The sequence below is a fragment of the Rattus norvegicus genome, chromosome 17 (assembly GCF_021556685.1).
Source record: "Rattus norvegicus strain SHRSP/BbbUtx chromosome 17, alternate assembly SHRSP_T2T, whole genome shotgun sequence".
NCBI classification, from domain to species: Eukaryota; Metazoa; Chordata; class Mammalia; order Rodentia; family Muridae; genus Rattus; species Rattus norvegicus.
This window is the reverse complement of record NC_141550.1, coordinates 32549669-32561035: the sequence shown is the minus strand read 5'-3', so window position 1 is coordinate 32561035 and position 11367 is coordinate 32549669.

The following is an 11367-nucleotide window of genomic DNA, read 5'->3' as shown; positions in this document are numbered from 1 at the left end:
AAGGTGGCTCATAACCAACCACCTGTAACTCCAGATCCAGGGGATCTGACACCTTATGATCTCCCCAGACACTTGAATGTATGTTTTGTACTTACAGACATATAGACAAAACACTCATACACATAAAATAAAAGTAATCTTTTAAAGAAAAAAAAAAACTGGACAAGGGCACAAAAACTGCCTAAAATGAAACCACTAGGAGCACAGGCTAGCCCAGGGACGGGCTTTCTTCAAGCTGCTTCTTTACCTCAGCAGCACTTCCACAGACCAGCAAGGAGACAAACTTCTTGCTGGAGACTGTCCCTATTAAAAGGGCAAATGAGCCCTAATATGTCTGGCAAGGTACAAGTCTGCCAAGGTGAAACCCAAACTTGAGAAAGGAACGTACGTCGGAAGTTTTCACTCAGGAGTAGGTGTGTTACATTATGAATTAAACTACAGGATTCAAAGGGGGCTGTGCTGTGGCTAAGAAACAGCACTCATCCTGCTGTACCAGGCCTTGGGTTCCAGCTCCTTCAGAAAAAGATTCCCTTCCTAAAAATGACAGGAAGGAAAGCTAGCCCCGCTTCCTCTTTCAGAAAGGTGCCTCATGAAAGCTGGAGGAATGTCTTTTGTGGCTGACAGACAGCTCCGAGGAGCCGCAACCCATGTGCTCTACATGTTCACAGGCGCTCGAAGCTCACAAAGGCCTTTAGTGGAATACCACCAGGAAATCCCTGGGTAGACATCCCCTGGCGCCTGGTTCTGTCACCTCCTCCCAGGCAAAGAGCTACCTCAGCCCTGGCCGCATGTTGTTGTGCAGGTCTATTGCTCTGCAGACTCACCTAGCTGGTTCCTGTCTCCATCTTGAATTCAGAGTTTTCCAATACCCTGACCAATCACCAAGAGAGCCAAGGCAGAGCCTGAAAGCCAGAAACCCGAAAATCAACAAAATACTGGTCCCCTGGGCTGGATGTGACTCCGTCTTTGTATACATGGGGCCCTGGATCCTGGAATGAATAGGAGGAGCGGCTGAAGCTAACGAGGGAGGAAGTCAGCACTCTCACAGGAGGGATTTATATTAGGATGCTTCATCTAATCCCTCAGCCAAAACAGCAATTTTTAAAACCACGTCAACCCCAAGGTCTCACTGCCCACCACCTGTCCACCTAGGCAGCAGTGGCCTTCCTGTCCAGTATTGTGTGTCTTGTGGCAGTGCTAGGGACAAAAGGGAAGACCTCTGGCTGTGTGCTCCCTGCCACCCAATGGTAAGGATGTGCAGGAAGTGTTCTTGGGAACCTGGGGTGAAAAGGTCTGTGATGGTTTGTATATGCTTAACCCTGGGAGTGGCACTATTAGGAGGTGTGGCCTTGTTGAAGTAGGTATGTCACTGTGGGTGTGGGCTTAGCTGCCTGGAAGTGAGTATTCTGCTAACAGCCTTCAGATGAAGATGTAGAACTCTCAGGTCCTCCTGCACCATGCCTTCCTAGATGCTGCCATGTTCCCACCTTGATGATACTGGACTGAATCTCTGAACCTGTAAGCCAGTTCCAATTAAATGCTGTCCTGTAGGAGTTGCCTCGGTCATGGTGTCTATTCATAGTAGTAAACCCTAAATAAGACAGAAGTTAGTACCAGGGACTCAGGTATTGCTGTGATAGGCCTAACCAGGTTTTTGTTTGGAAGAATGTGGATTTGGTGACTTTGGATTTGGAAACCCATGGAATGCTTTAAGTGGGGCTTTGGAAGACAGTGGTGCTGAGGGTGATTTTGAATTTTGTAGGCCTGATGGCCCAAGTGGTTTCAATGGAGAAGAAGGTTTGTGTATGGCCCAGAGACTGTTTTTGTGATATTTTGGTGAAGAACATGGTTGCCTTTTCCCATTGCCCCAAGAGTATGCCTAAGGCTAAAGTGAAGAGATTTACATTAATTGCTTTGAAAAAGGAAGTCTCAAAACAGTCATGTATAAATTTTGTTGTGTGGTTACTAAAGTTCACTCTTCTTTTTATTTTTGAAGATGTATTTATTTTATTTATATGAGTTTGCAATGGCTGTCTTCAGACATACCTGAAGAGGGCATCGGATCCCATTACAGATGGTTGTGAACCATTATGTGGTTCCTGGGAGTTGAACTCAGGACCTCTAGAAGAGCAGTCAGTGCTCTTAACTACTGAGCTTTCTCTCCATCCCGTAAAGTTCACCCTTATGAAGAGCGTTTTAATGAAAAGGAGCAAGCCGAGAAAGGAAACCTATAAAATATATAGTTCAAGTATTAAAGGGGCTCTAGGAAGTAGAATCCTATGTTCTAGGAGTAAACAGATTAAGGGAGTGGGATTTGTGGGCAAAATCTCACCCAGCTAAATGTAGGTTCAGGCATGGTGGTACTCACCTTTAATCCCAGGAGACAGAGCCATGCAGATCTCTGAGTTCAAGGTCAATCTGCAGAGCAAGTTCCAGGACAGCCAAGCTTAGGCAGTGGGGGAGCTGGAAAACAGAAAGCTGGGAATAGCAAAAGGGGGTCCACGTTCCAGTTCCAGCAAGCAGCAGAACTTGGCATCTTTGGCCACATGGCTCTGGCTTTGGAGTCCAGAAGAAAGGGGACTACTGGACAATTGATGCTGGTTAGCTGGAGATAAGAAATTAGCAGTGATTAAGAAGAGACCAGTACGGGCACTGGAAAAAATTTCCTGAACAAAACACCAATGGCTTATGCTCTAAGATCAAGAATCGACAAATGGGATCTCATAAAACTGCAAAGCTTCTGTAAGGCAAAGGACACTGTGGTTAGGACAAAACGGCAACCAACAGATTGGGAAAAGATCTTTACCAATCCTACAACAGATAGAGGCCTTATATCCAAAATATACAAAGAACTCAAGAAGTTAGACCGCAGGGAAACAAATAACCCTATTAAAAAATGGGGTTCAGAGCTAAACAAAGAATTCACAGCTGAGAAATGCCGAATGGCTGAGAAACACCTAAAGAAATGTTCAACATCTTTAGTCATAAGGGAAATGCAAATCAAAACAACCCTGAGATTTCACCTCACACCAGTGCAATTGGCTAAGATCAAAAACTCAGGTGACAGCAGATGCTGGCGAGGATGTGGAGAAAGAGGAACACTCCTCCATTGTTGGTGGGATTGCAGACTGGTAAAACCATTCTGGAAATCAGTCTGGAGGTTCCTCAGAAAATTGGACATTGAACTGCCTGAGGATCCAGCTATACCTCTCTTGGGCATATACCCAAAAGATGCCTCAACATATAAAAGAGACACGTGCTCCACTATGTTCATCGCAGCCTTATTTATAATAGCCAGAAAATGGAAAGAACCCAGATGCCCTTCAACAGAGGAATGGATACAGAAAATGTGGTACATCTACACAATGGAATATTACTCAGCTATCAAAAACAACGAGTTTATGAAATTCGTAGGCAAATGGTTGGAACTGGAAAATATCATCCTGAGTGAGCTAACCCAATCACAGAAAGACATACATGGTATGCACTCATTGATAAGTGGCTATTAGCCCAAATGCTTGAATTACCCTAGATCCCTAGAACAAACGAAACTCAAGACGGATGATCAAAATGTGAATGCTTCACTCCTTCTTTAAATGAGGAAAAAGAATACCCTTGGCAGGGAAGGGAGAGGCAAAGATTAAAACAGAGACTGAAGGAACACCCATTCAGAGCCTGCCCCACATGTGGCCCATACATATACAGCCACCCAATTAGACAAGATGGATGAAGCAAAGAAGTGCAGACTGACAGGAGCCGGATGTAGATCGCTCCAGAGAGACACAGCCAAAATACAGCAAATACAGAGGCGAATGCCAGCAGCAAACCACTGAACTGAGAATAGGTCCCCTATTGAAGGAATCAGAGAAAGAACTGGAAGAGCTTGAAGGGGCTCGAGACCCCTTATGAACAACAATGCCAAGCAACCAGAGCTTCCAGGGACTAAGCCACTACCTAAAGACTATACATGGACTGACCCTGGACTCTGACCCCATAGGTAGCAATGAATATCCTAGTAAGAGCACCAGTGGAAGGGGAAGCCCTGGGTCCTGCTAAGACTGAACCCCCAGTGAACTAGTCTATGGGGGGAGGGCGGCAATGGGGGGAGGGTTGGGAGGGGAACACCCATAAGGAAGGGGAGGGGGAGGGGGATGTTTGCCCGGAAACCGGGAAAGGGAATAACACTCGAAATGTATATAAGAAATACTCAAGTTAATAAAAAAAAAAAAAAAAAAAAAAAAAAAAAAAAAAGAGACCAGTACCACTAGGTGAAATCTGGGAATTGTTTTTTGAGAGCACAATTATAGTGTGAAATAATAAAAAAGAAAGGCACCATCCCTAGCTAATGCCAGCTACTCTCTGACCCTGGCGGTCTCGCCCCGTCCGTGGCTAGCCTCATGCAGCAACCACCCATCTTATGGTTCTCTTGTTGCAAATTCTGCTCACATTCCCAGCCATCTGCCCCTGTGGCTAGCAGTCACAAATTCCTGTGACCCAGTAAAATCAAAACTCCAGAGGCTTGTAATTTATCAGTCAGATTTATATCAGTAAATTCTCACCCCACAAAATGTTCACACAATGAGCTCAGAGCCAATTGATATTGCTATAAATTGCCCACCTAGATAAGACAAATTATCCTGTAGTTTTCATCCCTTATAAGATAGTCATAGCTACCTGTGGCTATGAATTTAAAGCCATGTGGAATCTGGATCATCTTTCTCTTCCTCCTTCCTTCCCTCATCTCTTCTATTTCTCCCCTCTCTAAAACTCCCAGCCCACCTTCTCTATCCACCGCCCATTGGTTGGTCCTTTGAAATCTTTATTTATTAGGAGAAGGTACACACACACACACACACACACACACACACACACACACACACACACAAACACACAATGAAGTTGTGTTCCAGAGATAGCCAGGGTTGTACTTCGTGATGTAGCTGGACTTGGTAATCTGTAAGAATCACTCAGGTGATGCTGGTTTTGAAGGTATGAGGGGATTATGGCACTGTGAGGACTGAGTCTTGGCACTGTGAGAGGCTAGGGAAAGCCATTGGTGAAGGTGCAGCCTCAGTTGCAGTTGACAGCCTAAGACTTTAGGGGTGGTGCAAAGAAATTGAATCTTGGCATCATGAAGACAGCCTATGAGAGGATACGGGTGAAGCCTAGTTGCATCAGAAGACCCCAATGTATTGGCAATGCTGGTACCATGCGGTGACCACCAAGAGCAGCAGCAGCAGTGGAATGGAGTCAGCCAGAGCCTACAGTGCTACAGAGGGCAGAGGGGGAGAAGTGACCCAAGCCCTCTGGAGGAGCCCAGAAGATAGTATGTGGATCCCAGACATTGGAACAAGAAGCTGTGAAGTTGAAGTTGACTTAAAGATTCCAAGATGTTAGAGATGCCAGAGCCATTGGGATTCCTGCCGAGGAAGGCTGCTAACAGGGAGGGGAACCAGCCCAGGAGAATGAAGTTTGTCGCAGTCAACAAAGGTGAAAAAGGAATTGGAGATCTGCAGACCGCTTTGACATCAGACATGGAGATGCAGAGTTTGGAGTTTGCCCAGCTGGTTTCCTGTCTTACTTTGGGGGTTTCAGTTAAGTGATTGGATGAATTTCAGAAGACACTTTGAACTTTTAACATTGTTGAGGCTGCTATAGACTATGGGGATTTTGGAAATTGGACTAAATGTATTTTGCATTATGCTATGACTACGTATGGCCCCCATAGATTCATGTGTTTAAACAAGCCTATGGGGGCCAGGGAGGGGAATGTAGTGGTTTGTATATGCTGGGCCCAGTGAGTGGCACTATTAGGAGGTGTGGTCTTGGAGTAGGTGTGGCCTTGTTGGAGTAGGTGTGTCACTGTGGGCCTGGGCTTTAAGACTCCTAGCTGCCCGGAAACCAGTGTTCGCCTGACTGCCTTCGGAACAAGAGATGGAACTCTCAGCTCCCCCTGCACCATGCCTGCCTGGACGCTGCCATGCTCCTGCCTAGATGATAATGGACTGAAGCTCTGAACCTGTAAGCCGGTTCCAATTAAATGTTGTCCTTATAAGAGTTGTCTTGGTCATGGTGTCTCTTCACAGCGGTAAAACCCTAACTAAGACAGGCCCCAGGAGATGAACTCACAGTTGATAGTGGCCTACCCATGCTTCTGGGCACCATTTTGTCGTCGTCATCGTCGTCATCATTGTTGTTGTTGTTGTTTTCATGTGTCCTAGTTCAGTCTTCTGTTGCTGTGATAAAATGCTGACCAAAAACAACTTAGGAGAGGAAAAACTGTATTTCAACTTAGAATTCCCAGGTCACAATCCATCACTGACCTGATGTCAGGGCTGGAAGCTGGAGGCAGGAACTCAAGCAGGACCATGGAGGGCTGTTTGCTGAGTTGGTTTCCATAGCTTGCTCAGCTATTACCCAGGGCCACCAGCCCAGGAGTGGTACTTTCAGGCTGGGCTAGGTCCTCCAACATTAATTATTAATCAAGAGAAAACCCTCCAGGCCCGTTTGATGGAGGTATTGATTTCAGTTGAGATTCCCTCTTCCCCAATAACCCCAGGTGTGTCAAGTTGGTGAAAAACTAGCCAGCCAGGTGGCTCCTCATGGTCTACCTGGGAATAACAGTAGTCGATCTGCTGGTCTGTGTAAATCTACAGCTGCCAGGAAGCTCAGAAAGCATTAGCCAGCTAAAGTGAGATTGGCAGAAGCAAGTCTAGCTAGGACATAGCGTGGCCCGGGCGAACTATTCCCTGACCCCTCTTTCTCTGTCCACACATCTGGACCAAATGCAAATGGCTCCCTCCTCACTCAGATTCCTCCCTGAGAATACATCCTGGAAAGGTCAGTCTTGGAGTCCATGTGTTCTACACAGCAGGTGCCTGAGCAAGGGTAGTTTTAGAGAACACTAATACAGACTCCCCTGAGACTCATTTACCTGAAGCTGCTCTTTGGACTTCCTCTCCACTCTGGGCTTGAGCCGGCCTGTGATTTCCAGAACGCTCTGCCCACCCACATTCCACATACTGACACTTAACAAAGGGACAGCTTGCTGTGGTGTCAGGCCAAATATTAACGTAGGGAGTACTGAGTCCTGGTGGGAAATACAGGGGCAGACCGGTCCAAGGGCCCTGTTAGAGCACGCACAACTTTGCACTCCTCCAAGCCTCTGGTGCTTCTTCTCATGGAAACAGTTCAGAACCAAGGCATGGGGTTCCTTTTGAAACTGTTTTTGCCCACCTTGGAGAAACAAGCCACTAATGTAGACCTCAATTAGATACCACGGTGTTCCGTTATTTTGATGGCTAGACTCTCTCTCTGTGGGTCCGAGCTTAAGACCAAGAAGTATGTTGCTACTTTAGACTCAGCAGGAAAACTTGGTTTGCAAACACCACGCAGCACCACCAGGGGTTTGCCAGGCCAACCCCTGGTGTGAAAGAAAAGGCTTAGACTTTTCCTAAGTCTTCCAGGCGCACAGCTCCTTTGCTGCCACTAGATGACGCCAGAGCTCTACCCCATTTCCATAGATGGTCGGTGAAAAAGGACCTCGGCTTGGATTCTTGGGGACGGGGTGGGGGTGAGGGTCAAAAAGAAAGACAGAAAGGTGGAAAATAATAACTTCCGTGGAGTGATATATAAGACCACTGGCTCCTGTCTTTCATACTGAGATCCGATTATAGTTTACTTCAAAGTTTAATCAGACACACGGGTAGAAAACTTGACAACACAATGTACAGAAACTGCGCATGCGACATGAAATCCTAACTAAACAACACTGGTTACATTCTGTGTATTGAAAATTAGGTGCAATGGAATTTAATTTGAACGACCTTTTCCCTGTAGATAATAAAGGGCTATAGAAGTGATGTTTGGCTGCACAAAACACAGCAAATATTCTTGATTCTTCACCTTAGTCTTAGAACAATTCTTCTATTTAAGATTGACATATATAAGACTCTTCCTTCTCATGTGACATCACAGCAAAGCCCCAGCAAATCAGCTTGCCAGAGGATAAGACCTTATGAAATGTCTCCTAATGAGGAAGCCAGGGTCACCTCTGCTACAGGCTCATGGACACACACACACACACACACACACACACACACACACCTACCCAGAAAAACCAGAAGAACAGCCTAGACAACCAGCCTCCCTGGGGCAGCCCCCTCTTCTACCACAGCCCCAGCCCCTCTTCCGGCTGCCATGCTTCCCAACAGATATTATTCCTGCAAATGACAGGAGAAGCCTATACTCCCTGCAGCTTGGGCCTGAGCCCCTCTCACATGAGGTTAATTCACTGCACCCTTCATTTTGTGAATCAGCAAATGTTATATAAACGGTTTACCATTTTCAAGCTGTGATAACATCAGACCCCAGAGAGATAAACGGCTTTCTGTGAAACCCGATGCCCCGTGTTGGGAATAAGCAAGGCTTTCCTCTAGCTGCAGGAGATTTAGGCTGGGTTATCTCTTCCCCTCACCACATTACTTCAGGCCCTTCACACCTCTCCTTCCCCCACCAACACTGGCTTCTTTCTTTTTCCAGCCATTACTCCCTTGTCTATGGGGGACTTTCTGGAAGGCTCTAGATGGGATCTTGTGTCTCAAGTTGCAGTCAGTCTCCAAATTCCATCTTCCTACTCTGCAATCAACGACCAATGCCAACTTGCAGCAAGGTGGTGTTTCCAGGGGCAAAAGCATCGTGCTACCCAGAGGATTGCTGAAATTTGCATTTTGATATTTTTTGCCTAAATGAACCTAGCAGCAGCCCAGAAGCCACACTGCGCCAAGTGTTCATCCTCTGTTCTACCATTCCCAGAAAGCTGTTTTTGTTAGTGTGTGTGCAGTTGACTTCAAACTTTTTGTTAGTGAGGGGGAAAAGTCTCAAACTGATGGCTGTGAGGTAGCTCAAGGGGGAAAATCTCTCAGTTGCCGTCCAGCTCACCTGTAGATGAGGGGATCATGAGTATTGGTAACTTATGTGCACTTGCAGATGTAGGTAGCCACGGAGCTATGCAAAGGGCTGTGTTCACCGCCTTCCACAGGTACTCTGCTTCTGGTAAACCTCAGGGTCTAGTGGGAAAGCCATAGAACCTTTTCTCACTCATCACAATCTTCATTTTAAAGTTTCCTATCTTGGAAAGTTCTCTTTTCAGGGGTATTTTGAAGGTTCCCCGCTGAGGCTGTATCATGAGTTCCTTCCTTTATGATTTTAGTAAGACATGGGTATCAATGTAAATCAAGGCACAGCTAAGTTATTCATGCTGGGCCTGGTGCCTACCCGGCCACCAGGGCACTGTAGTAGAAAAAAAAAAATAATGATATATTCACCCATAGCAGCCTGAGTCCCTGGGACACCTTACTGCCACTGCCACTTTAATTGAGGGAAGGGTTCATTTTGTGAGATTGGCCTGACCAGCCTACCACTTAGTTCCACTGAGATTAGCTGTTTTCCCCACAGGTGTCCCCGCCTGTGGCTCCTTGTGTATATCATTCTGGATCTGCTTCAAAAACGAAAATGGCCTTACCTAGTATGTGCTGTATGTAGGCAGAATTTTGGACCAGGATCTTAGAGCTTCATGCCCAGATGGAAACTATTCATAAAGAACACCCACACTCTCCCCAAGAGGGGGTGAGGGCCTTCAGAATGGAGCCTTTAAGTTGTGGCACCGAATTGTGGCCCCCACAGTTGCCAGAGGAGTAGAACATGGCCCCCTACATCATCCAGAATGTCGCTCTCAGGGGCTGTCCTTCCCAGCAGCAAAAATGTTCCAGATGTTTCTCGAATTCTACTAGGTGTGGGCCTGAGTTCCAAAGGCAACGAGAGACCATACTGCCTGGTGTGCCCCAAGTTCCTGATGGAAAGGGCTATGCTGAACCCCACACTCAGGTTACAGCTGCCAGACAGTTTCTCTGCAAACAGGGTGGGCTGGCCACAGAAAGGATGGGAAGTGGTGGCTACTCCCTCTTCCCCCTTCCCTTCCCAGGGCCCAGAGTCTCTGATGAGTGAAAGAAAGCCTCAGTATCAAAACAACACGCACAAAGTGTAGCTTTTGAAAACAGAGAAAAAGCAGTGGGGAGGGAGGAGGGGGGTGTGTTCTAGGGACAGAGCCTGGGGCCCTGGATTCAATTCTTAACCTCTCAAAGGCAGAGAAGGAAGAGGAGGAGGAGGAGGTGGTCATGCTTGAACAATAACCCCCTACTATCCCAGGAAAGTAATTCAGGTAACTAGGAGCACCCTGTGTTCTCCTGTGCCCTGTCCCAGGAGACCCTAAAACATGCCTTCCAGAGTCCACCTCAGGTGTTTACTAACAAACCATGCAAAATGTGAAAGAATTCCCAGTCTCCACATTCTATATGAGAAATTGGCATCACGAATCACCCAGCCAGCAGGATGGCACATCTGCGAAAGGTGCCCGCCCGCTGCCAAGTCGGATGGCCTGAGTTTCATCCTCCGCGCCCACACGGCAGGACAGAACCAGCTCCAGACTGTTGTTTTCCGACCTCCACAAAAGAATTAGTTAATGAGAAAATTAAAATGTACCCACCAAGTTTCCTTCAGAAACATGGATCTTATGTTGTACTGTTTAGTTCAATTTGATACATGAAAACACCAAGCACGACTCGAATTGGTGCATTTCACAAGATGTTTTGGTGCCTACACACAGTGTTGGCGCCGCCCTTGATCTTTCTAGCCCCATCTTCCTTCTTACCTTCCATAGCCCCACATCCACTTACCAGAATTTTTAATGGCAATAAATAGTCAGAAGTGGGACACATGGGGGATGGTTACTAAAACCTATCAGGATGTACATTCGGGTGACTGACTCAAAACTCCATAAAACTTCCTAAGAGAACATTACTTACCCAGCATTCTTTTCCCCAAATATAGACACGATATTTGTTTGGTGGGTAGATGGAAAAGCATTGCCAAGCACTTCTGAAGCCAGCACTTTGACCTATGTCTAATGTCGCTTGGATCTGCTTCGGAATGCTTTCTGGGTTCTAAATACTTTCTTGGAAAATGTCTGGCAGAGCTGCAAAATGAGCTCCAAGTCTCCTTTTATGAGATTTACAACGGACTGTCAACACCATCTGATAACTGATTCTCCTGGAAATCGGCAGGGCTATATAGATATCATCAGAATGCTGATGTACAAGCCGTCAAGAAAGGAAGAGACGAGGAAGAAAAAAGAACTTGTATTGCCAGGGAAACACAAAATTTGCCAAACTCAAACTCAGGAAAATTAGGCGATACTGGTTTCATTTTCAACTTCCATTTACAAGTTAAAACTGGCGTTCACCAGGCACTAGCCATCCTGGTTTTGATTTTTAATTTTTTTTTCCTTTTCTTTTTTGTAGTGTTAAAGGA